Consider the following 24,464-nt stretch of genomic DNA (forward strand, 5'->3'; position numbering starts at 1 on the left):
GCTCTGCATGTCTCATCTCTTATGGGAGAACCTGGGTTGCAGTAGGCTGAATAGTAGTGTGTGTGTGTGTGTGTGTGTGTGTGTGTGTGTGTGTGTGTGTGTGTGTGTGTGTGATATGTCTACAGAACTTGGGCAGATTTGGGAAGAGAAGAACCCCAATGACTGCGAAGAAAATGGACTCTGCTTGTAATAGTCAAGATTATTAGGTGACCATACCCTAATTGCTATCCTTATTTTATAGAATGAAGTGAGAATTCCCAATGATCAACAATGTAAATTAGATGTAACCGATGAAGAAACCAGAGAGGAGGCATTTGTGCTCTGTATGAGCCTCACCCAAATCCCTGAAGAGTTATTGGAACAGTAAATCATAAATATCAACTTGACCTTTGGCTGTTTTGTAAGGATCTTTCCAGAGAGATTTAAGTGAGGAGAAAAGACTCTGGAATGCAGATCACATCATCTCATAGACCAGGGTTCTGGAAAAATGATGAGAAGAATGTGGGTGGAGAAACAACATCACCTCTGCCTCCCCCCCCCACCCCTTTCCTTCTTCACCTCTGTTTTCTGACTTCAGATGCTAGGTGACCAGAAGCTTCACACTCCTGCCTCCACAGCTAAAGCAACTCTGCCACCATTCCTTCCCCTTCACCATACCCTCAAATTGTGAATTACAGTAAACTCTATCTTCAACTTTATCCCCATCTCTACTATCCCTACTTCTCTATCTCTCTGTCTACCTCTATCTCTACCATCTCTGTTGTATCTACCTATTATCTATCTATCTATCTATCTATTCATCCATCTATTCATCTTTCCATCTATCTATGTATCTATCTATCTATCTATTTCTATCTATCTATCTATCTATTCATCTATGTATGTATCTATCTATCTATTCATCTATGTATCTATCTATCTATTCATCTATCTATCTATTCATCTATCTATCTATTCATCTATCCATCTATCTGTCTATCTATCTATTCATCTATCTATCTATCTATTCATCTATCTATCTTCTATCTATCTATTCATCCATCTATCTCATCTATCTATCTATCTATCTATCTATCTATCTATCTATCTATCTATCTATCTATCTATGTGCTTATCTATTACTATGTATCTATCTATCTATTCATCTATCTATCTATCTATCTATCTATCTATTCATCTATGTATCTATCTATCTATTCATCTATCTATCTATTCATCTATCCATCTATCTGTCTATCTATCTATCTATTATCTATCTATCTATCTATCTATCTATTCATCTATCTATCTTCTATCTATCTATCTATCTATCTATCTATCTATCTATCTATCACCGACCCATCCATCCATCTATCTATCTTTCTATCTATCTCTACCTTGATCTTCTCTATACCTCCATTCCTAAGTTGTTCCTGTCAGGCATTTTGCCACAGCAACATGAAAAGGAATACAGTTATCATCTGGCAGTGGGACCAATCATGTTCTAAAACTGAAAACCAAAGGGCAGAAAATAGGAAGTTAATTTGAGCTCAAATGTTAAACACGCCCTTCATGACAGCTAGAGCTGGCTGTCAGTGGAAGAGGCTGTCTTTGAGGTCTCTAGACAGAAATGCTCAAACAGAGGTCAGATAACAAACTATTAAGAGTTTGACCTAAGAGATTCCAACTCCTGGTATTCAAACCCAGTGACTTCTGATGACCTTATCAGTTGCACAACACTTTGACGACCAAAGAAAGTCCAGAGCCTAATTCCCAGCAGCAGCCTTGTCCCAGCTTCCTCTGCGCCTCTAGCACACTCTTTTCTCCCCCCTTCCTTGCTGGTAGGAAGCAGGGCTTCCTGAGAGCTGGTAAGTGAGACAAGGCTCTGCCCAGCCCTCTCAGCGTGATTGGCAATTAACTGGACTGAAGCCTTCCAGGTCTCACAAGCTCTCAGCAGGTCGCGCCACTCGGTCCGCGCTTATTTAGAAGCCAGGGAAGCAGGCAGCCACAGGTAGCAGCGGCTTAATTCTGAACTCACGCTAACCTGAACATTAACATTTGCATTTAAAAACAGGAGAAAGAGAAAGAGCAATGGAAACCTCACTCAATTAAAGCTGTTTGCACATGCAAATAGGCCTGACACCAAAGAGAAAGGGACGGCACCGCCGACACCCCTCTCTGCTGACCTTTGTGACCAGACAGCAGAGGGGAGAGCACACAGAGCAGTAGGAGAAGGAAGTGGGGTGGGGCAGACATAGAGGATGGAGAGGGACAGAAAGGGAATGTTGCTCTGTGCCGAGAAACCTGTAATTTCACTCTGACATGAAAATTAGCTCTGTGGCTAATTAGCTTCCTAATATCATTGACTGCCGTAGAAAGGATAAAAGTTTGTGAATTTATAAACCTATCTGAAAAAGGAAAAAGCCCTACAAGTTTGCATGAGGTGAGCTGATTGAAATTGCTGAGGCTGTTCCAAGAGTTAAGCTGCAGCTGCCTTTGTGCCCCGAAGAGTCCCTGGGACCAGGTGAGCTGCATGGCCCCTCCCCATCCCCATCCCCATCCCCCCAGCCTCCCATCCTCCAAGTCCCTGGCTTCTCCGAGGAGCCCTCCAGTCTTTGACAGCAAGGCTGAAGAGCGACACCTTACACTGTGCTAGTCTCTGGCCTTTGTACTCCCCACCACTGCTTCTAGCTGTGGCCTCTCAGAGTCATCAGACTTGTTTTCCCTCCCGACCCACAGCCTTCTGTGAGTTGGAGGCATTTATGAGCCAGGCTGGGAGTCCACCCGGCAGCTAACCTGTTTACCGGGTTAATATATCTCCCTCTCAGAGCAACTTTGGTCCCCTTTGCTCTTCTTGCCAATCTCACTGGGATCTACTTACATTTTAGAGCCTTCTGGAAACTTCTAGCACTCGTTCTGGCCTTGTGCAAGTTCTCTTTTGTTTTTAATTTCTTTAAAATATAGCCGTACTTACCCGTGGTGTCTCATTGTTAAGTATATAGTGTATGCTGTCTTTTCGTTCTCACGGGAACTTCAGTCAGATGTCCCCTTATTACTCTTGTTCAATAGACAAGAAACCCCAGGAACCCTGCAGTTACACAGCCATGCAGGTTACTCAGTCATTCAGAATACACAGCTATGCAGATTACACAGCCATGATAGTTTTAAGCCCAGATCTATCATCTGTTATCATACCATTCTCTCATGTGCCTTGAGTCTTTTGCAGAAGGAGGCTGCTGCTTTCCTTAGATCTCTGACTCTCCCAGCGCCCTGGGGCAGGCAGGGCTGGGTAAGGAACAAGAGCCTGGCAGGGTTGAGGGCCACTTGAAAATCAAGAATACTATTGTTCATTTATCCATGAAAGTCTACACTGCATAAGCTGAGCCTCTCAGTGAAGTCATCCCAAAACATCTGAGTCAACTCCTCGGCCTCTTTCCAAACGCTGCCATGGGCTAGAGAGCCTCACTCATTCCGTTCACTGTTTTCAAATTGTTTATTTATTGATGATCTTTAGATCATGGGGGCCTATAGATCACGGGGGCACTTGCTTAGTATCTGTGAGGCCATGGGTTTAATCCCCTGTACCCCAGAGAAAATCTACAAGAGCTGAAGTGCTGTTCCCAGATGATGCTGACGTGCTAAACTTCTCCTGGATGGAGAAACCCGATCACTCTTCAAACGCCTTCCGGGTTAGGGGAACTGGTGGCAACTGTTGCTCACCCTACTTCTATAAAAAGCTCTGCCCTGCTCTGATAACAGCACTTTAAGAAATAATTAGCATCGTCAGAATGGGATTCATGGATTATACTCATCCGACCAAAAGCACAACCGAGGGACTTGGTGCAGGTAGATCTCTGGAATTCTCTGCCAGACCTGGCAGTGTGGGCGACATGAATGGTCCTCTCATGGAATGGAGTGGGACCCCCGAGGGAGCAGGAATAGGTGCTGCCCACTGCATCCCGAATGTCGCCATCTGCTCAAATGACTCTGCAATCCAGTCTCTTGCCTGCACGGGACCATCAAAACGTCACCATTATCTATTAAAACAAGGGCGTGCCCAGTTTTGGTGCTCTCTTGTTTTATTTAAGATCTATCTCAGCTGTCTGTTTTGTATGATCGAGATAATATACTAGTCGTTGGGTTTCACTCCTATTTCCCCAGTGACTTCTGTCTTTCAGAACTGTACAATTTCCTCATGCGGTGTCCCAGCTCTCCAGGCATCTTCTCCCTGTATCTTCCTGCCTTTCCCTCACCTTTCAAAGAGGTCCGCCCTCAAAGTAGGCTTGCTTCTTATTCTCATGGCGAGTCCTCTGTTTGTTTCTCCATGTATTTCCCATGTACCACTTCCTTTCCTCTAGGTTGCAGAATTCACTGAAGTGTCTGATCTCTCTGGCAACAGACTCCTTTGGGGACTGGAGAAATGGCTCTGGTATTTGCTGTTCTTCCAGGGAACCCTAGTTTACTTCCCAGTACCCATGTCCAGTGGCTCACAACCACTGTAACTCCAGCTCTAGAGCGTCCACACCCTCTCCTGGCTTCCACAGGCACCCTGTGCCTACGGCACATGCATGCACAGACACACATGCACATACATTTTTAAAGAGTACCTTTGCCCTGCTCTTTCTGGAAATAGATGCAAAGGGGCTAGGATATTTAGGATGGCTTTAGCAAACTAGAAAGCAGATGGCATTCTAACGAGCTGTGTAACTCAAGAGAAAACTGTCATTACACCTCTGGATCTCCACTGCTGGTCTGAAACACATGGGAGGTTATCATTCCAGTTTCTGGACTATGAGATTCCTGATACAAGGTGCTCTGTACGTCACAAGAACTGTCCATAACCGAGCTAATTTGGTCCTCCTGGTGTGTTCCTGCTTTTATCTAGACAGCTCTTAACTGTACTATCAGCTGCCCACAAGACCAGCCTTCCCCACCCCTATTCAATCCAGGAAGACGTGCTCTGTGGCCACAGCCTCTGAGTCACAGAAGGTGAGCTGTGTCCCTCCTTTCTAAGATAAACCCTTGGCGGTCCCAGAGACAGCCTCCGAGATGGTTTGTTAAAACACCCCCAGGACATGTTTGACCTCCCCGTCACCTTCAGCACCTCAGGAACTAGTATTGGCTAGTAGCAATACTGTTGAGGTAATATTGAGGGGCTGTGGTTGCTAGTATGGTCTGTGTTGAGTCTTGACGTAGAGTCATGACCTTAGGCAAGTCTTGTAACTGTTAGCCTCAGTCTTCCCATCTGTAGGATAGAAACAGCACACCCACTGAGAGCTCAGTAGATGATCACCGTTTGATCATGATTAGACTGTGGAAATGCGGGGAGATTGCTGATGTAGCATATAACTCATTGCTACTTTCACGAGGCTTATTACTACCTCACAGTAGCTCAGTGAGGAAGTTCCAAGTTTGCTGGGGCCAGAGTATCACTTGCAGAGTTCCTCCAAATGACCGGCTTCTCTCCTAGGGAGTAGCCATTCAAGATAAATCCCATTCCTTATACCATGCTCCATATCTCCAGAAAATTGAACTAAGTCAAATAAAATCCTTGGCCTAACTCAGATGGTACCATTCTCTCTTCCCCCAAATATTCATGCCTCTATATATGTGTCCCTACAAGTCTGGCCATCCTGTTCCCTGCTTACAGTTCTGTCCAGTGTTTGCCTCTGTCCTACCATCTGCAAAGAGTCAGTCTCTCTGCCTGAACCCTCCAGAGGGAGACCGCTCACTTTTACCATATCATGGGGCTTTAGAGATGCCAGTTACAGACCGGGGAGGAAGAACCAGGAGGGGGAAAGAGAAATCACCCAAGTCAGGGTGTGTAGGCATTGAAGGATCACTCCAAGCTCAGGCGGGATCTTCATGGAGGAAAAACATGGTCCAGGGTAAGAATCCAAAGGAGCAAAGAGCACTGAGGAAAGTTTACCCAGGAAACATGCAATCTAGGCCCATGGGGCCTTGAATGTGCAGTGTTCTCAAGGCCATGATTAAAATCCATAAATAATGAGAAGCTAGATGTGACTGTGGAGTAAACAATAGCATTCAATCAGTGGATAAACCTCATCAGTTGGGCCAACTGTTGAGTCCCAGACATCAGCAGAGACATTCAAGCTGTGCTGGGGTCACCTCCAGTCAGTTGCCCTGTGTTTAACATTCCTTTATCCCCAGTATCCCATGTGTGGTAACTGTACTCCTTCATGGGGCTCCTGGAGGACAGTCTGTCTTCTGCCTGCCTTCAGGTTGGATGCAGCTTCAGTCACAGAGTCCCTCCCTCTCCTTCCTATATGTTAGACCATGCTGCTTGCATCGTTTCTTCATATCTGAGGTCAGGTTCAAGTATGAGTCACTGGGCTTTGACTGAGAGACCAGACTTTTTCTAAAGCAACTCAGCTGTAAACTGGGAGGTCTCCATTTGTGAAGATTTGCTGACAGAGTCTTGCCACTCCCTGGTCCTTTTTCATCTCACCTGTCTAACCCTGACAGGAAAGCCTTTGCCACTTGTGACCTTGACCTATCTACGAGCATAGGACTCTTTCCTGCTCCAAGACCCGAGAGAGAGAAGCAGAAGACTTCTGGAAGATATAAGCCAAGGTGGCAATTTAGCCAATCCAACCCACCACCAGGAGGCCAGTGTTCCTGGCTTTCATGTTCAGTCAGTGACGTGACAAGAGAAGCTGTAGAAAATTAGCTAAAGAAGCCAACTTGGAGCTGGTGAGATCCTTCCCCAGAACCAAGACTGGCAGTAGTGGCACCCATTGCAATCTCAGAGCTAGAGAGGAGATAGGAGGATCTCTGGGACACATTTATTGTAGCTAAATTGGGGACTTACAGGACAGTGTGAGGCATTGCCTGAGAAAAAAAAGGGAACAATACCCAAGGTTGTCCTCTGACCTCCATACATACTCTCATATAAGCACGTGCTCACCGATGCGTGAGCACACAAAAACAAATATACACAAAAAGGAAACCATATTCATGTCTCCTTGCCGTTAAGATGCATCAGAAAATTATAGTTTTCATATTTTTTCCACAGTTTTGTTTTGTTCGCTTGCTTCCACATTGTTATTAAACCTTTATACTCTGCAGGATGTTCCCCCTGGGGCTTCCAACCACAAGTTGCTTAGCTCGTTTTCCATGTCGGGATGAGGAGGGACTTATTTCCAAATTTATGTGAAAACCGCATTTCAGTATATAACTTGACAGGTATTATTTTTCTGAGTCCAGAATTATTTTCTAAGGATAGAATTTTTAGGAATAGAATCAATGTGGCCAGCCAGATGGCTCAGTTGGGTAAAGGTACTTGCCTGCAACCTGAGAAACCTGCATGGTAAAAGAAAAAACCAATCCCACCAGTTGTCTCAGACTTCTACATGTGTGGCATGTGCAGGTGCACACACACACACACATGCACACGCACACTCGAGCACACACACACACACAATGACATAAAATGAAGAAATTGAATTAATGAATTAAAAATAAGAACATTTTAATGGTTCTTAATATGTAAGACTTAGTTAAGGCTCTGGAGGTATCTTATCTAGTTTATGTGGCCATAGGCAATACACAACTATTCCAGTTTTGCCACACCTTCTCTATTGATGTGTTAGTTAGGCTTTCCATTACTGCAACAAAACACCATGACCAGAAAGCAAATTAGGAAGGAAGGGATTTACTTGGTTTACGCTTCCACAACACTGTTCATCATTGAAGGAAGTCCAGGACAGGAACTCAAAGAGGACAGGAACTCAAAGAGGACAGGAACTCAAACAGGACAGGAACTCAAACAGGACAGGAACTCAAACAGGACAGGTACCTGGAGATAGGATGCAGAGGCTATGGAGGGGTGCTGCTTACTGGCTTGCTCACAATGACTTACTCAGTCTTTCTTATAGGACCCAGGACCACTTACTTCCCCCATCAATCACTAATTTAAAAAATGCCTTACAGCTGGATCTTACAGAGGTATTTCCTTCACTGAGGTTCCCTCCTTTTAGATAATTCTAGCTTATGTCAAATTGACACAAGATTAGTCGGTATACTTGATCATCATAATTATTTAACATTTTTCTAAGTTAGAATATAGAAATGCTATCCTGCTTTAAAATTGTCTTTATGTTTACTGCTAATTGCTTCTCGTCTTGTGTGTATATGTATGTATACTTTTACTGTTGTTATCTGTTTTGTGTTTTTTGATATGTCCCAGATGGGCCTTGAACTTAATATGCAGGTGAAGATGACCTTGAGCTTCTTATCCTCCTGCCTCTACCTCTCCAGTGCTGAGAATCCCACATGTTGAGTTGGTGCTGGGGATCCAACCAGGGCTTCCTGCATACTAAGCAAGCACTCTACACCTCAGTCAGCTACAGCCCAGCCTCCTCTTTGTTCTGTTTGACAATGATAGAATTTCAGGTCTGCAGGTTTGGCAGCATTTGGGTTCTTGCATTTATTTTTTTTTTTTTTCTTTTTTCTTTTTTTCGGAGCTGGGGACCGAACCCAGGGCCTTGCGCTCGCTAGGCAAGCGCTCAACCACTGAGCTAAATCCCCAACCCACTTGGGTTCTTGCATTTATAACCTGTCTCCTATACTCCATTTTTATAACCTATTTGGTAAATCTCGAACATCATGAGATTCTATATTTATCTGCCCTTTATCAAAGCATAGGAACCTGGCCAGGTAGCATTTTGTAATCATGGATTGGGAGAATGTCATGTTTAGGTAGAAGTTTGGGTTCCATACAGGCTCTGGCTTTACTTTCATTTATTCATTGTTTGGTTGGTTATTTACAGCTGGGTGGCTGTTGTTGTAAAAATATAAAAATAAAAAAAGTACGGTTGTCTTTTATCCTGCTAGGACCTGCACCACAGTGCCGCGAGATATCTTGGCGAAAACACATCCCAACTTCGCCGCGGCGGCCCAGTGTCTCCAGCCGCCGCACACTTTCCTACACTCAAACCCTCACATAAAAGAACACACAACACAATAATCTTAGATCCAATTGATAAGATATAATTGCCCACTTAAACATACAAAGCCCAGCACCATCCATCCCTTAAGAACATTGATAACAACCTATAAATACACAGAGCGAGTCCTTACGTCAGCCTCCATTGTCCTGCCAGGGCTTCTCGGCCTCTCCTCCTCCTCTCTTCCTCTCTCTTTGTTCCAGTCTCCTCCTCTTCCTTCAAACTTTTCTCCCGCCCATCCTTCTTCTCATCCAATGACAGGCCTCCTTCTATCTTGCACCTGCCTCACCTGTGACATCATCCCACAGGTGGCATTGATTTCCATCTTAGGAGTCTCTCTTTTCTCACGCCACTCCCTACTTGCCCCAGTGCTATCTGGAAAGAGTCAGGTCAGCTTTCTCTTGTAAATGACAGGAGAGTCCTTAGTTTAGGCTCGCAGGTCACATGGCCTCACAACCACTCAACCACCCCATTGTAGCATAACCCAACACTGATGGTGACAAGTCACAGTAACGAAGCCTGACTTCATCCAATAAAGTTTCTTTACAAATGTTAATTTTATACTTATAAATCCGTATTTTACAGATGGTCATTTAAATACAGATAAATGTAAGTAATATCACACAGTATTCTGAAAATGCTGATTTAGGGATACTGATATAGGAATCATAACATATAATAGTATAATAATAACAAAATGTAATTATATAATAATGCTACGTTACATTTATGTACATTGCAGGACTACATGTGATAACTTATAAATTAATTTTATATAATATCTTCTTTAGTAATTTTTTAAAACCATTTTAAAACCAGTATGAGAACCAGTCTTTGTTCACAGGCTTATAAAAACCAGGCAGGGGGCTCAATTTGGCCCCTGGATGTGATTTGTCAAATGCTTCTCTGTGGTCCCACCCAGGACAAACCCTCATTGGATGGTCAAAAGCAGATTGGCCTACAGGACAGGCTGACATTGTCCTGATGGTTAGGTGTGACACCCAGAGGAAGAAGGTGACTTGCCCATAGCCATAAAGCTTGTGAAAGGGGGAATTGGGGTCCTCATTAGATCTCCCAGCAACAAGTTAATCATTTTCTCCTCAAGCAGAGGTTTCAGACGTGGCCAGTGCTTCCTTGTCAGAGCCCATTCCCAGACCTCTGAGTTCCCAATCCTTGCGTCTCCTTCCCCAACCATCCTGACCCATCCTTGGCCAGAAACTGACATAGTCCATACTCTGCTTAGTGGAAGCAGGGGTGAACTCAGGCTTCCCTCTGACGAGTCTGTGATCCTTCAAGCCCAAGCCACAGATTCAGGATCGAGCCCAATGGATGCCACTCCATACGTGGAAGTGTGTTTAGTGGTGCTCAAACGGGACCCAAACCCTCTGTAGGTGACCCATCTCCCAGACATCTCTAATAAATCTCTTTCGTGATATGATCTAATTCCTCTTTTTCTGTACGGGTCTGCTTTTGAGGATTCAGTCCTCTTGGAACACAAGACCAGCAACAATAATAAAATTACTGGTATTTAGTTGTTGTTGTTGTTGTTGTTCTAAACAACAGAAAGCCTACTGCAACAGGAGGAGCTCAGGAGACTCAGAAGAAAATAACTGAAAATGGTGAGAGAGGAGTTTGTCCTGTTCCCCATCGATGTGACTTCCACGAGGCCTCGTGTCTTAGGTAAAGTGGAGAACAACTAGTTTCACGTGAGAAAGCATTTCTGAGTTGGATAAACTACAGACGCTGATTAACGGTGATCAGAACCACACAGTTCCAAGTGTGCTCTAACCTGACCTATGATGTCCTCAGCCCTGTTCAGATGTGACAGTTGTCACCACTACAGAACTCTGAGGCGGTATTTGCAGATCTTTTCTTCCTCTGTGCTTTACTTTCTTTTCTGCATGAACAGGAACTAGATTCATTACGAATTCTCCTGGCACAGTGAAAACCCAAAGTGTATGGGGTTTGAAGCGGCAAATGACAGGTTGTTATTGTAGGGGCTTTGGGGGTGGGGGCCGGCAGTGTAAGCAGTGTAAAGCGGTGACATCAGTAGCCTTTGCATGCCACCAAGGCTGCCACCTACTCAGAGCACTTTGCACAGTTCTGCCAGCATCAACACACTGGCTGACGGGGCTCTAAAGTCCTCAAGGTTTCAGGTAGTCACTTCCACCAACCTTCCTGGGAACGTAGCCAACCTGATGAGAGACCTTGCTTTAGATTATGATCAAAATGTACATTGAGTGAAAAATGATCTTGTGTTTCCTGAGCGAACCTTTTCATTTGGGTTATGGTTTAGATAGTAAAGAAGGTTTGCCCAGTTGCCACAAAGCCCTGGATGTACGAAGACTTTGGTCTCTAAGTTCCTGCTGTGTAGCCAAGTATCTATGTAACCTTGATGAAACCAACTGTTGAAAGCTGATGGGCTCTAACCATCGAAACTAGCAGGCGATAGCACTTTACCAGTCTGTCAGTCTAAAGACATGATCTACTGCTCACAGAACATATTAAGACAGAGCAGGTATTTCGGAAGTCAGCATTTTGTCTGTGAGGTAAGATGAGCTGAGGGGAACCAGAGTGTTTGAGACTGCATTGCTAGTGAGGTGCAGTTGGGATGCACATTCAGCCCTTCTAGATCTACTGTACTTTCTTCATCAAAGCAGACTGCCCAGACTCCTGAGTAACAAGACAGCTACACCTTGCTCCATTGAAAAACATATGTGAAAGCAGGCTTGAGCTTCAAATGGCTTAACTGTTGCTTCCTAGGATGTCAAAAACAGGGAACAGGGCTGGTTATTCATTGCTATAGAACAAACCACCCTAAGTGCAGATTTGGTTTGTAATTTCAGAGTCAGGGAGATGGGGAAGCTTAGCTAAGGGAATCTGATGGGCATCTCTCATGTGGGACCGGTTGTCACCAGGGCTACAGGGGTTGCAGATCTTACCTACAACTGGAGCCTTATCCAGGCTTTTGCACATGCACTGAAGGCCAGCTCAACCCCTCACTGGCTATGAGTTTATGGAGTAGTTCACATTTCCCCCATGGAGGTCTCTTTTTAGTCTTCCCAAATATTGTCCTGATATGGCCACTGGACATGGGAGGCAGAGAGAAGTGGGGAGTACACTCAAGATGGAGCCACCATTGTTTATTTTATATTGGTTGGATATATATCTCACTTCTGCAGTGTTCCACCTACTAGAAACATGTTCCTAAGTCCAGCCCACATTCTAAAGGGAATGAATACACAAGAGTACAAGCTCCAACAGATGCAGATCAATCATGTCTTGATGGGAGGCTGGCCACCACGTAACTCCTTTATAATTCTGGAATATTCACTGACTCCCCTGAGGTCCCATAATTTTGTATCTTCTGTTTGACAAGGTCATAAATTAAGTCATGTGCAATGTGCCTACTTTTGACTCACCAATATGGCAACAACCAGCCTTAGTCTTGACTCTGGAGACCCTAATATGTTCACAATACTCCCTGACATATTGCTTTTTCGGAGCTGGGGACCGAACCCAGGGCCTTGCGCTTCCTAGGCAAGCGCTCTACCACTGAGCTAAATCCCCAACCCCTCCCTGACATATTGCATTACTCACAGGTGTATACGAACTGATATTGTTTGACTTTTAAGCGCTGTCCCACATGTACAGGTGCTAAAGGCTTGGTTCTCACCTCAGGGCCACTGAAAACTGTAGGAAACTTTACACAGGATGTCTTCAGGTCATCAGGTGTATGCCTTGGGAGGACTCTTTGAGGTGTGTGACTTCGTTGAACTTTGCCCTCACATGAGGTGAGCTGTTTTATTCCTGGTCTCAGTGAACCTCATCAAAGCCACAGGGCCTGTAGTCCACAGGCCAAAATCTTTATACATTTATAAATCTTTCTCTTTATAAGCCGATTATCTCAGGTGTCTGACGTAGGGATGCAAACCTGACTAACACCTGTTCGCTGAGAAAACACTGACAAGCATCCTTGGAAGTTTATTTTATTTAATCCTCGCATAATGCTTATGGAAAAGTAATTACACCTCCCCATTCCCTACCCCTCTAGCACTCACCAGCCAAGCTCCCAGAGGTTCAGAATTCACAGACTCAATCCCAGCACAAGCTGGATTTGAGACACAACTAATTTCAGTGACACTAAGAGTCCCGTCTGTTACACTATATGCCAGCTATAGAAATGGGTCTTCTCATTCAAAGGAATAATTTCAATGGATCTGTCATGACAATCTATGGAAGGCCTAGACCAATTAGAGAGAGACCTGTGCCATATTCTCAATGCTGATACAGCCCAAAGGAACAGTGTTGAAAACCTAATTGTGTTAGCCTTGCAATTCTTGGTGTTTGGGGATAATAGTCCCTTGCATCCTTACAGACTAATGTACTTAATACTATAGGATACCTTTATATGCTTGTATGTCTTTGAGGGTATCATTGGATCCTCTTCCCCACCTCCCCACTAACATCCAAGCCATGAGCTGAGCTTGTGTATCTCACTGTTACTATGACTATAATTTACAGTTTCTGCTATGGCAGATTCAGGGTGTACCATGGCAAACGAATGTAGTCCTCATTCTTTTGATTGTTTTAGCTTTTAAAGAAGTTGATTTTAATATTTGAGCAATTAGGTATCATTAGTTTTCATTCTTACAATTCCCAAACCTGAGGTTTTAGTATAGCTTCGTGGGGCCCACTCTAGGCATAATTAGAAAACACAGGTCAGGACCACAAATCTGCATTTCTTAAAGCTCCCCAGGTGATGTAGGTGAGCCCATGGGCCAGCATTTGGGAACTGCTGGTCCACATTTCAGTTCTTTACTGCCTCAGTTCCTGGTCCCTCTACAAGCCACAGTGACGGGACCCATTCACTGCTCCACGTAAACTGGCCTTGCTGACATCACCAAGAACTCAAACAGCCAAGGGCAGGTCTCATCTCACTCCCCCACTCTGTGACAAGAAACTGCAGGCCACACCCTACCTCTTGTGATCCCCATCCCTGTCTCTGGACACTGGACAGCGGTCCCTTTCAGTCTTGCCTTCAGCCTAGTTCTCCAAGATCCCTGCCTTCCCACTTGATAAACAAGAGTGTTACCTAGTGCAGCTGCTCCAGGTTGCCTCTCAGACTGGAGTAACTCTAGGTGAATTCCTCTTTCTTCCCCCTTTTCTTCCTTCCTTCCTTCCTTCCTTCCTTCCTTCCTTCCTTCCTTCCTTTCTTACTTTATCATTCCCTTCGTTTACATCTCAAATGGTATACCACTTGGGCTACCCCCTCCACCCACCCCCTATTCCCACATACCCCCTCCCCCCTCCCCCCTTCCCTTTGCCTGTGTGAGAGTGCTCCCCCATCCACCCACACTCTCCTGCCCCACCAATCCAGCATTCCCCTATGCTGGGGCATTAAGCCTTCCCAAGACCAAAGGCCTCCCCTCCCATTGCTGTCAGACAAGACCTTCCTCTGCTACATATGTATCTGGAGCCACGGATCCCTCCAGGTATACTTTTTCTTTTCCAGGTACATTCCTTGGTTGGTGGTCTAGACTCTGGGAGAACTGGGTGGTCAGGCCAGCCTACATTGTTCTTCCAATGAGGTCGCAATCCCTCCAGTCCTTCTACTAGTCCTTTTTGAGGTTCCCTGAGCTCAGTGTGATGGTTGACTCCAAGCATCCACATCGCATTGGTCAGCTGCTGGCCAGACCTCCTCAGGAACTGTCACGCTAGGTTCCTGTCAGCAAGTGCCTCTTGACCACAGCAACAGTGTTGGGTTTGGTGTCTGCAGACAGGATGGATCCCCAGTGGGGCAGTCTTTGGTTGGCCCTTCCTTTAGTCTCCGATCCATGTTTTTTGTCCCCGTTCTTCGTTTGGACAGGAACATTTCTGGGTTAAAAACTTTGAGATGGATGGGTGTCCCCATTCCTTGACCAGGGTCTGTGCCTATCTACTGGAGGTGATCTCAACAGTTTCTGTCTCCCCCTTCTCACCGCATTTCGGCTGAAATCGTCCCCCTGCTTTAACTAGTCCATGCCCATAAAGCAAAACGCTGTACCCCAGCTTCCTTCTTCAGAACTAATTGCACTCATTAGAGGACACAATGATGTAGACAGTACTAAGCAGTGGAGTGCAGATGGCAAGGCCACTGAATCCTAACCGTACTGTTAGACCTGCTTAAATCCCCAGCTACACGCTGCACTTCTTGAAGCCCTAAATTGAAACTTGTTCATTTTTGTGTGTTACATTTCTGAGGACACTTTGCAGGGAACATGAGACAGCAGAAGGTCTCATTTAAAAGTGGACTTGAGTCTTGCTCCTCAGTACCCAGACTCAGAAGGGAACCTAAGGCTGTGCCCCAGACCCGGAAGGGAACCCAAGGCTGTGCCCTAGACCCGGAAGAGAACCCAAGGCCGTGTCCCAGACCGGTAAGGGAACCCAAGGCTGTGTCCCAGACCCGGAAGAGAACCCAAGGCTATGCCCCAGACCCGGAAGGGAACCCAAGGCTGTGCCCTAGACCCGGAAGAGAACCCAAGGCCGTGTCCCAGACCGGTAAGGGAACCCAAGGCTGTGTCCCAGACCCGGAAGAGAACCCAAGGCCGTGACCCAGACCCGGAAGGGAACCCAAGGCTGTGCTCCCTGATGAGCAAGGAACCAGACTTTTAAAGAAAGTCACCAAGTGAGAGTGGGCTTCTGCGAAGATGAGTACTGAGCTGGATTTTATGCTTTAAATTCTGAGCCTGGGGGGACAAAGGAATAGAAGTTGTTGACTGAAGACTGCACGTAGGAGAGGAGTGAGGAGAGGATTAGTGTGGCTTGAACATGACACTTGGGATTGTCATATATATGGATATATATCATATGTATTTGTGTTGTACTTATCACACGCATATGGATGGATGCGTGCATTAAACAGCAGCCGACCTTGTGCGATTGTGATGAACCAACGCAAGTGAGACACCAAGTGTTCCACCCAGTAAGGGCAGACTGCTATTACACCCTTCTGCTGTTTCCACATCCCAACTTAAGCAAATTAGAATCTGCCATTTGAGAGTTTCTCTTCTGTTTTGGCTTGAATTGTGGGCCCTTTAAGTCTCTCAACTTGAAGACCCTATTCCACAGACCCTGCATATGCATTAGGTCTCCTTTTGAAAACATCCAGAATATATTTGTCTGCAATTGCTTATTAATAATTTCTTGTTCTGGGTGAAAATCTGCTCAGATCTCCAACTCAAAGCTCAGATTTCCCTTTTGGGTACGCTGAACAGCATCTACACCCGTATTTTCCCCTAACAGATCATAAAATCAATTTGGAGTTATATCCAGCATTGTATTTAGTAAAATTATAATGAGGCAGTGTCTGAAAAGATAGAACAGAGCAGAATGAGGGATCCTGACATAAAAGAAGAATGGGTATTTTTTCCCAAAGTCCTGCTAGTTTAGACATTTATATAAACGTATGCAGTGCTGATAGAAAAAACGTACTTCTTAATTTTGGTTGCTACTGAAAGATGTGAAAACCCAGAATTTTCTGAAGTATTTGTCATGGGGCTTCATATCCCCACACCCATCCCAGTCTCCTCTCTGGACTTCTCCAAGTTACCCCACACCCTTCTCTGCCCTGCCTGTGCTCTCTTGAACTTCCCCTTGTGGTGAGTTCACAGAGCGTTCCAGTCTGGACAGGATGGGGACAGGAGCAAGAGCCCATGTTGGGACAAGGAATTTGGCTGTTGCCCCTGTTTCGGTTTCTTTAATTTCTTTGGCTCAAAAATCACTGACCCTGTTAGCAGAAGCTTCCAGGAAGGGGCCTGTAAACAACGCCTTCAGAAATGCAGAAAGGGAACCCACCACTCTGGACCCAATACACACCCTACCCAATACACAACATCTCATGGATTCTATGGGCTGTGGAAGTATCATTCCCTTTGTTTGATGGTAAAGAAATCCAGGTCCGGCAAAACAGTAAGAAACTTCTTGACGCGTTTAAAACTCGCCATAGAAGTTCGGTTCTGTTTGAATGTTCAGCCCACCTGCAATGGGATGCAGCTAACAGCTGTTGTAGCTCTTACATCTGGGCCACTTGACTTCAAGACTCCTGTATCATTTATCCCAATGCCCAGTGATGGGGCAGGCCGACATGACCCATATCCAGGGCTACACAGCTAGCAGCTACTACATCGAGGACTTGAAAACTACTACTCTTTTCCTACTCTCTGTTTATGAGAGGACTTCAGGGTACTAAGAACATTGATTCCAACTATCTTGTTATATCCAAGATAACATTGGCTATCCTGTAATTCCAGGGTGACATGGGCCCTTCTTTAAAATAAACAATTTTTTTGAGCCAAGTCATAAACATTGTTTACATCCAGCTTGGAGAACAGCCAAGTCTGTGGTCAGCGTGCCAAGGAATATATGAGAAAATCAGGCAGACTTAATCTCTGTAGCATGTGAGAGGAAGTAAAGACGACCTTGATTGATGGTCGCCTTGATATGTCTGCAGAGGATTAAGTCTGGCAGGAACAGAAATGGCTGGGGAGCCAAAGTGAAGAAAGCTTACTGAGGTATGGCCTTCCAGGCTTAAACTTCTAATCTCTAAGGACCAGAGTGACTTCGTAAGGAATTCAAGAAGAACACAGTTCATTCAACATATAATAGGATCCTCAAATCCTAAGAATATTTTCCCGAGGCCAGAAAAAGGAAAGAAGTCTGTTGGTGCCCACTGTGGGGTGACTGGAATCTGGGGCAGACCAAGCAAGTGGTACTTTGATAACAGTGCCACAAAGTATTATGGGGTTGATGACATTTGCAGGTGTTGACACCTGTCCAAAGTCATCCTCTAAATGGAGGGCTTAGTAGATAGGAGCAAACAGCTAGACATATCCATGCATTCACTCAAAGGGGCTGACTGGCAAAGCCAAGGACAGAAATAAATGGAGTTTAATCTCCAGAGTTTCAACCTAACTGCTGGTTTTTTTTGAGGTGGCTTCTCAAAACTGGGCTCCTTCCTTGGGAGGTTTGCCTTTTGTCTTTTGATAATGAGTTCTCTTTGTGTCTGTAGACACTGAACTTCTGATGGACTCTGCAAGGGACTCTGCAAACATGGAGAAAGCAAGACTTCCAAGATGTAAAGTTGGGTGGGAGGATTTCTTCTCCCCAGATCTCTGGGGTATGCAACCGATTCAACGTGCTCTCGAATTCTGGTTTTTGTTTCCATTTTCTATAACAAGAGATGAAGACTGAATATGTCAATGTTGATGTATCTGAGAAAGGATGAATTCCAGGCTGGAACACAGCTACATCTGCTCAGAGACGAGACGGAAGGAATTAAGATGCTAACCGTGATTATTTCTCCCCGAGCAAATTTACAGTATCTTTGGCCTCAAGAGCCGAAATTCCAGACAGATTAGCTTCTCATCTCCTCGGCAACTCTCAGAACCGCATAGCTATAGAAATTCATTGCTTAAACACTGGGTGTCCTTATTAGGGAACTATCTTAAATTCTGTGCCAACAAAGAAACTCATTGACTACGGAGCAATAGTCATGAAAATATTTATGATGTGGATTAAAAACAGGTGCTCCAAGCAGAACAAAAGCCGGGGTTATTCACCACCCGACTAACTGGAGAAACATTATTTACATCTAGCCCAGTGCATTTTAGGTTTTCAGTAAATATTTTTTTCCCTGGGTCCTGTCTCTTCATGTTCTTGAAATAGCAGATTTGTTTAAGTACCAGAGGGACTTGGCAAACATGGGCATAGCTGTATAAATAATAGGTGTTCGAGCTGTGACATCACCTACATTGTGTGGGGTCATAAATTATTCACTGCTGTAGCCAGTCCCTGCTATGTGCCTCTATTCACAACCAAAGGCACAAAGGAAAATTCAATAGGACCCCTGCCTTGCACAAAATTTGTTTTATTTATTCCCCACGAGCTTCGCAGAAGCTGTACTGGCATTTGCGTGTCCGTGTCACAGACGAGGAGCCTGAAGCTGCCTGAAGCCAGACACCAGGCAACACCAAGGTCAAGATTAATACTTTGGCCATATATCAAGTCCTGTGCTCTGTCCTGTCCCTCATCTGCTGATATAATCAGGAAAAGACCAAGAAGATGGTGACTTGGGGACAGTGGAAGGGACATTGGAGGTAGAAGGTCTTTTTTTTTTAATTTTATTTTTCTTGGATATTTTATGTATTCACATTTCAAATGTTATTCCCTTCCCCCCCCTCTCCTTTACCCTCTCCTCTTCTATGAGGATGCTCCGATTCCCACCCACCCACTCCAACCTCGATGCCCTGGCATTCCCCTACACTGGGGAACCGAGCCGTCACAGAACCAAGGGCTTCTCTTCCCATTGATGCCAGATAATGCCATCCTCTGCTATATATGCACTGGATCCATGGGTCGCTCCACGTGTACTCATTGGTTGGTGGTTTAGGTCCTGGGAGCTCTGGTGAGGTCTGATTCGTTGATATCATTGTTCTTCCTATGGCGTTGGGAACCCCTTCAACTCCTTTAGTCTTTTCTCTAACTCCTCCATTGGGGATCCCATGCTCAGTCCAATGGTTGGCTGCCAGCATCCGCATCTGTATCAGTGGGATTCTGGTAGAGCCTCTCAGGAGATATCCATATCTGGCTGCTGTCGCGAAGTACTTCTTGGCACCAGCAATATTGACTGGGTTTGATGGCTGCATATGGGATGGATCCCCAGGTGGGGCTGTCTCTCAGTGACCTTTTCTTCAATCCCTGCTCCACTCTTTGTCCCTGTATTTCCTCCTGTGAGCATCCACAGTTTGGTCTTCCTTATTCTTGAGCTTCATATGATCTGTGAATTGTTTCTTGGGTATTCCCAGCTTTTGGGCTAATATCCACTTGTCAGTGAGTGCATACCATGAGTGTTCTTTTGTCACTGGGTTATCTCATTCAGGATATTTTCTAGTTCCATTCATTTGCCTAAGAATTTCAGGAAGTCATTGTTCTTAATGGCTGAGTAATACTCCATTGTGTAAATGTACCACATTTCTGTATCCATTCTTCTGTTGAAGAACATCTGGGTTCTTTCCAGCTTCTGACTATTATAAGGTTGCTCTGAACATAGTGGAGCACGTGTCCTTGTTATATGTTGGAGCATCTTTTGGGCGTATGCCCAGGAGTGGTATAGCTGGGTCCTCAGGTAGTACTATGTCCAATTTTCTGAGGAACCTCCAGACTGATTTCCAGATTACCTGCTTGCAATGAAAATCAAAACAATCCTGAGATAGCACCTCACACCAGTCAGAAGCTAAGTTCAAAAACTCAGGTGACAGCAGATGCTGTCGAGGATGTGTAGACATAGGAACACTCCTCCATTGCTGGTGGGATTTCCACCTAGTCTTAACAGTTTTATGTTTACATTTTTCCTGCAGATGTGGAGCATCCTGCAGAGTCAGCTATGGTGTCCTTCGGAACTAAATGATGCTTGGCAGGAATCCTTAAAACTCCCATTGAGAAACTCTTCTCATTGTGTTTTGAAATGATACAATTGGGAAAGAGCTCAGGCCTTCTGGAAGCAGCTTCTCTCTAAACTTTAGTAACAGGAGTTGTAAAATGTTCCCAAAATATTGCTTGGCATGCAAGTCTCTTTCAATGCAAATGAGCCATTGATAAAAAGAAATTTGTTAAGAGAGACAGGAGTTGGGGGCAGGTTGTGAAGCTTGGAACCTCTTGGTTGTTAAGGGAGAGAAGCTGTCACAGGAGCCTGGGATTCGGGAGCAATCTATGGGGGATAGAGTTGGACACCCAGGCTCTCTATACTCAACACGAACAAAGAGGACCTTGACACCCATCAAAGGCACAATTAATTTAGTCCTTTTATTCTGGCAGAATCAATATATGACTACTGCATAAGAATCACAACAACATGAAATTAATTTGGAGTCCCCCCAAGGCTAGATTTGAGAATTCCCTCTCCAAGTAGTTGTGTATGACCTTGGATGCCTCCATTGGACTTCCCAGCCCTCTCCTTCAAAACGAAGATAGCCATCTTCTTCCTAGGAGATGTCTGACAATGGATTGAAAACAGTCATTGAACTGTAAGGTGTTATATGAATCCAAGTTCCTCCTATTCATTTACATTTTAAAAAATCCAAACACAGTGCTGACCCTCTGTCGAGTATAACCAAGATCTGCTCTATTCACAGCCGCTCTTTGGAATGAATGAGCATTCAGGAAATGCAGCCTATGGGATCAGAACTGTTATGCTCACTGAATCCCAGGTTTGGGAAAGCAAGTTCTATGGTTAGTCTTACAAGTTAATTTGACTCCCTAAAGGTCTCACAATGATGACAGTGCCTGACGGCATCCTGAAGCTTGGTTCTTGATCTCTCATCATTTTAGCTTGTCCATTCACAAGATGATCTCATCTCAGTAATGGTAATACTATCTAGGTACTTGTATCAAAATGTGTGTGTGTGTGTAGTCTTCTATAACTTGTGTTTCATTCATTACCTTCTACCATTAATACTTACATACAATTCATCTGTGTCTCAAGTAACTTTATTACATTTTGAACACACTTCATACTACCTCCATCAAATCCACCTTATTGACAAGCATCCCCTGTCAGCAGTACTGCCAAAGGATCTTCTCTAGTCTGCTCTTCCCAACTCTTTCCCATTTGTAGGTCATTCTCCCTACAGCAGCTAGAGTGATCATTTGAAGACTCAGGTCAGAGCATCACAATGACATCATGGCTTCCTGTTGCATGTAGAACATGTTCCAAGCTATGTGGAGTCCCACTAACTCTCAGCATCACTTTATTGTACCTCAGTCTCCCTGGCCTTGGAACACACCAATTACTTTCATGCTTCAGAAAATGTGTGCTTCTCTTCCCTCGTGTGGACCACTTCTACCTCAGATAGCCATGTGCTTTGCATCCTAAGCCAAGATTCTGTTCAGATAGCACTTCCTCAGATGGGCCTTTTACTATCCCCACCACAACTCCAACACATCATACTATACTATAATGTACATAACACGCCATACCATGTGATCCTTTGAATAGCCCTTGACTTGTGCTTCATATGCACCCTGTAATCATAGATTAAGGCTAATCTCAAGTCATGTTTTCTGTGTTCCCTATATTTTGTTTGAAACTCATTATGGGAGGGTGTGTAGGACCTTCCAAATTGTAACATCACAATGACACATTTTTTTTAGATTTTGCAACATATTGAAATCTGGGGTTAGGAATTCTTGACCTATCTGGTTTTGGTTAGTATCTTAAGTAAGTCTCAGAAGGCAGTCAGAGAACATACTCCTCCAGTTTGGTTAATGGTATGATCAGTGGTTCAGAGGAGACCACACGTTAACAACAACAACAACAACAACAACAACAACAACAACAACAACGTGACTTGGCTGAGCTGAGGAGTACTTGGGAGGAATTAGGAATAAAGTTTCCACTGGACTTTGGTACATTCAGGGCAGAAGCTGCTTTGACTCTCAGTGCTTCTGGATTCTGAGGGAGACCCGCAGAGTAACAAAGAGATTCTGAGCCCAAACCAAGTCTTCTAGATCTTGTTCATCAAGGAGGCCCTCATCTGGTTTTGTAATTGGCGCATACCCATGAAGGAAAACTTTACCTCGTTAAACAACCACACAAGGAAGAAACTTCTACAATCACCTCCTATGTCATGGGCACGTTGTTTATTAAGGGTCCACTTCAAGCCGGGCTTTGTTCTCAGTACTGGGTACGTTTTATAGAATTTGTGTTTAGGTATAAAAACTCTTTTCTGGGCCTGGCACAGTGGCATGGATCTTTAATCCTAACACCTAGGAGGCTGAGGCAGGTGGATCTCTATGAATTCCAGGTCGGCCAGGGCTATATAAAGAGACCCAGTCTCAAAACAAACAAAGGAACAAACAAAAACATAATGATAAAACAAAACAAATCAAACAGACAAAAACTCATTTCTACTCTTTGCAGACAAAGAAACTGAAGCCCACAGGAACTAAGTAACTTGCTTAAAGTTAAAAATTTCAGAAAAGGAGAAATTGAGATTGGAACCCACCTCTAATTAATTCTAAATCCTGGTACATTTCTATGGAATAGACTGTTCCTGCATTAGTCCCCAGGCATTGGTAAATTGGGACCCTGAGCTTTTTTTCTCCTATATGAACAGATAGAGAGAGGCTAGAGGACATTTAGCTTGGAGTACCATGACTATCCCAAGGGTTCTCTGGTACCCACAGTAGCTGATCCTCAGGAGGATGTGTGAGACGTGACCTCCCCTTGGACCTGTGATGATGCTCAACTGTGACTCAACTTCCAGCTGATAGGGTAGGCCCAGCCTGAGCTAGAATCATGGGACTTAACCCACAGGAAAGGTGACCCTTGGCTGGATTAATGATGTGAAACTCTTGAAGTTTCTGTTCCTATGAACAGGAGGCCTTTGTTAGACACCATTTCTCATGAAATCTCTAATTGTTAAGGCCCATCACCAGCAAAGGGTTTGCAAATATTCTCCAATGGGGCTCTTGTAGACTAAAGAAACATCCTGATCCGAGTCCTAGCAAATCCTTTCCCCGAGGCAGCAGAGGGGATGAGTTCCTAGCGAGTGGCTCGCTACTGCTCCTTCTGTAGTTCTCAGATGTGGATGTGTTCTTTACCCCAAATAGGATGAGCACAACTCGTTATTAAGTCTATTAGTTACATTTACAGTCATCATACAGAAACAACGTTGGGGAGATGTAGCTTGCTTGTGGCTTCAGTCTACCATGGTTGGGGAAGCATGGAGTGTCAAGGTAGTGGGACTATGTGCTAGAAACTTCTCACACCACTGGAAGCTGTGAGGCAGAAAATGAGGCTGAGTTACCAAAGCCCATCCGTAGTGTCCTAATGCTGGACCCTCCTCCAAGGTTCTGTAGACTCCTCAAGAGCACCACCACTGAATGAGTGTTCAGAACATAAGCTGTGGGAGACAGTTAGGATTCTAACTGCAGTGCCTAGAGAGACAACATGCCTCATACACACATCAGTTCCCATGATCCCTCATGCCGTCTGCCTATGCTCTGCACAGGCCTCACCAGCAACCAAAGTCATTCTTCTCCCCAGTGTATGCTGAGAGCAAAAGCTGTTTTGCTAAAGATTGTTTCTTTGACATTCACACTCCAACAAGGATCGTCTCTTCTGGGCCTAATTTGACTTTTTTATGTGCCAAGAGGAAACTCTCTCTGTGAAGGGCAGGCACACAGATATCTGAAGAGGCCTTTACGAGGCACTTTATAATTTCCTTGAATTTCCTAGAATGTTTGCAGAATAATGTGTATTGATTAGCTGTCTCTTGCAAACTGCTTAAAGTTCTCCTAGCCTTTGATTTTTTTAAAGGGGAATTAACAGAGAAGAAGAAAAAAGATATACCAAACACAACCACTGTTTCTAACTTAAAGTGGGTAGGCCTAAGGGCCCCTTGAAGTGGGACCAAGTCCACTCAAGGGCAGGAAACGTCAAATGCATATTCCTGCTGAGTCTGCAATTAGGACCAT

This window comes from Rattus rattus, chromosome 1 (genome assembly GCF_011064425.1).
Source record: "Rattus rattus isolate New Zealand chromosome 1, Rrattus_CSIRO_v1, whole genome shotgun sequence".
Taxonomy (NCBI): Eukaryota; Metazoa; Chordata; class Mammalia; order Rodentia; family Muridae; genus Rattus; species Rattus rattus.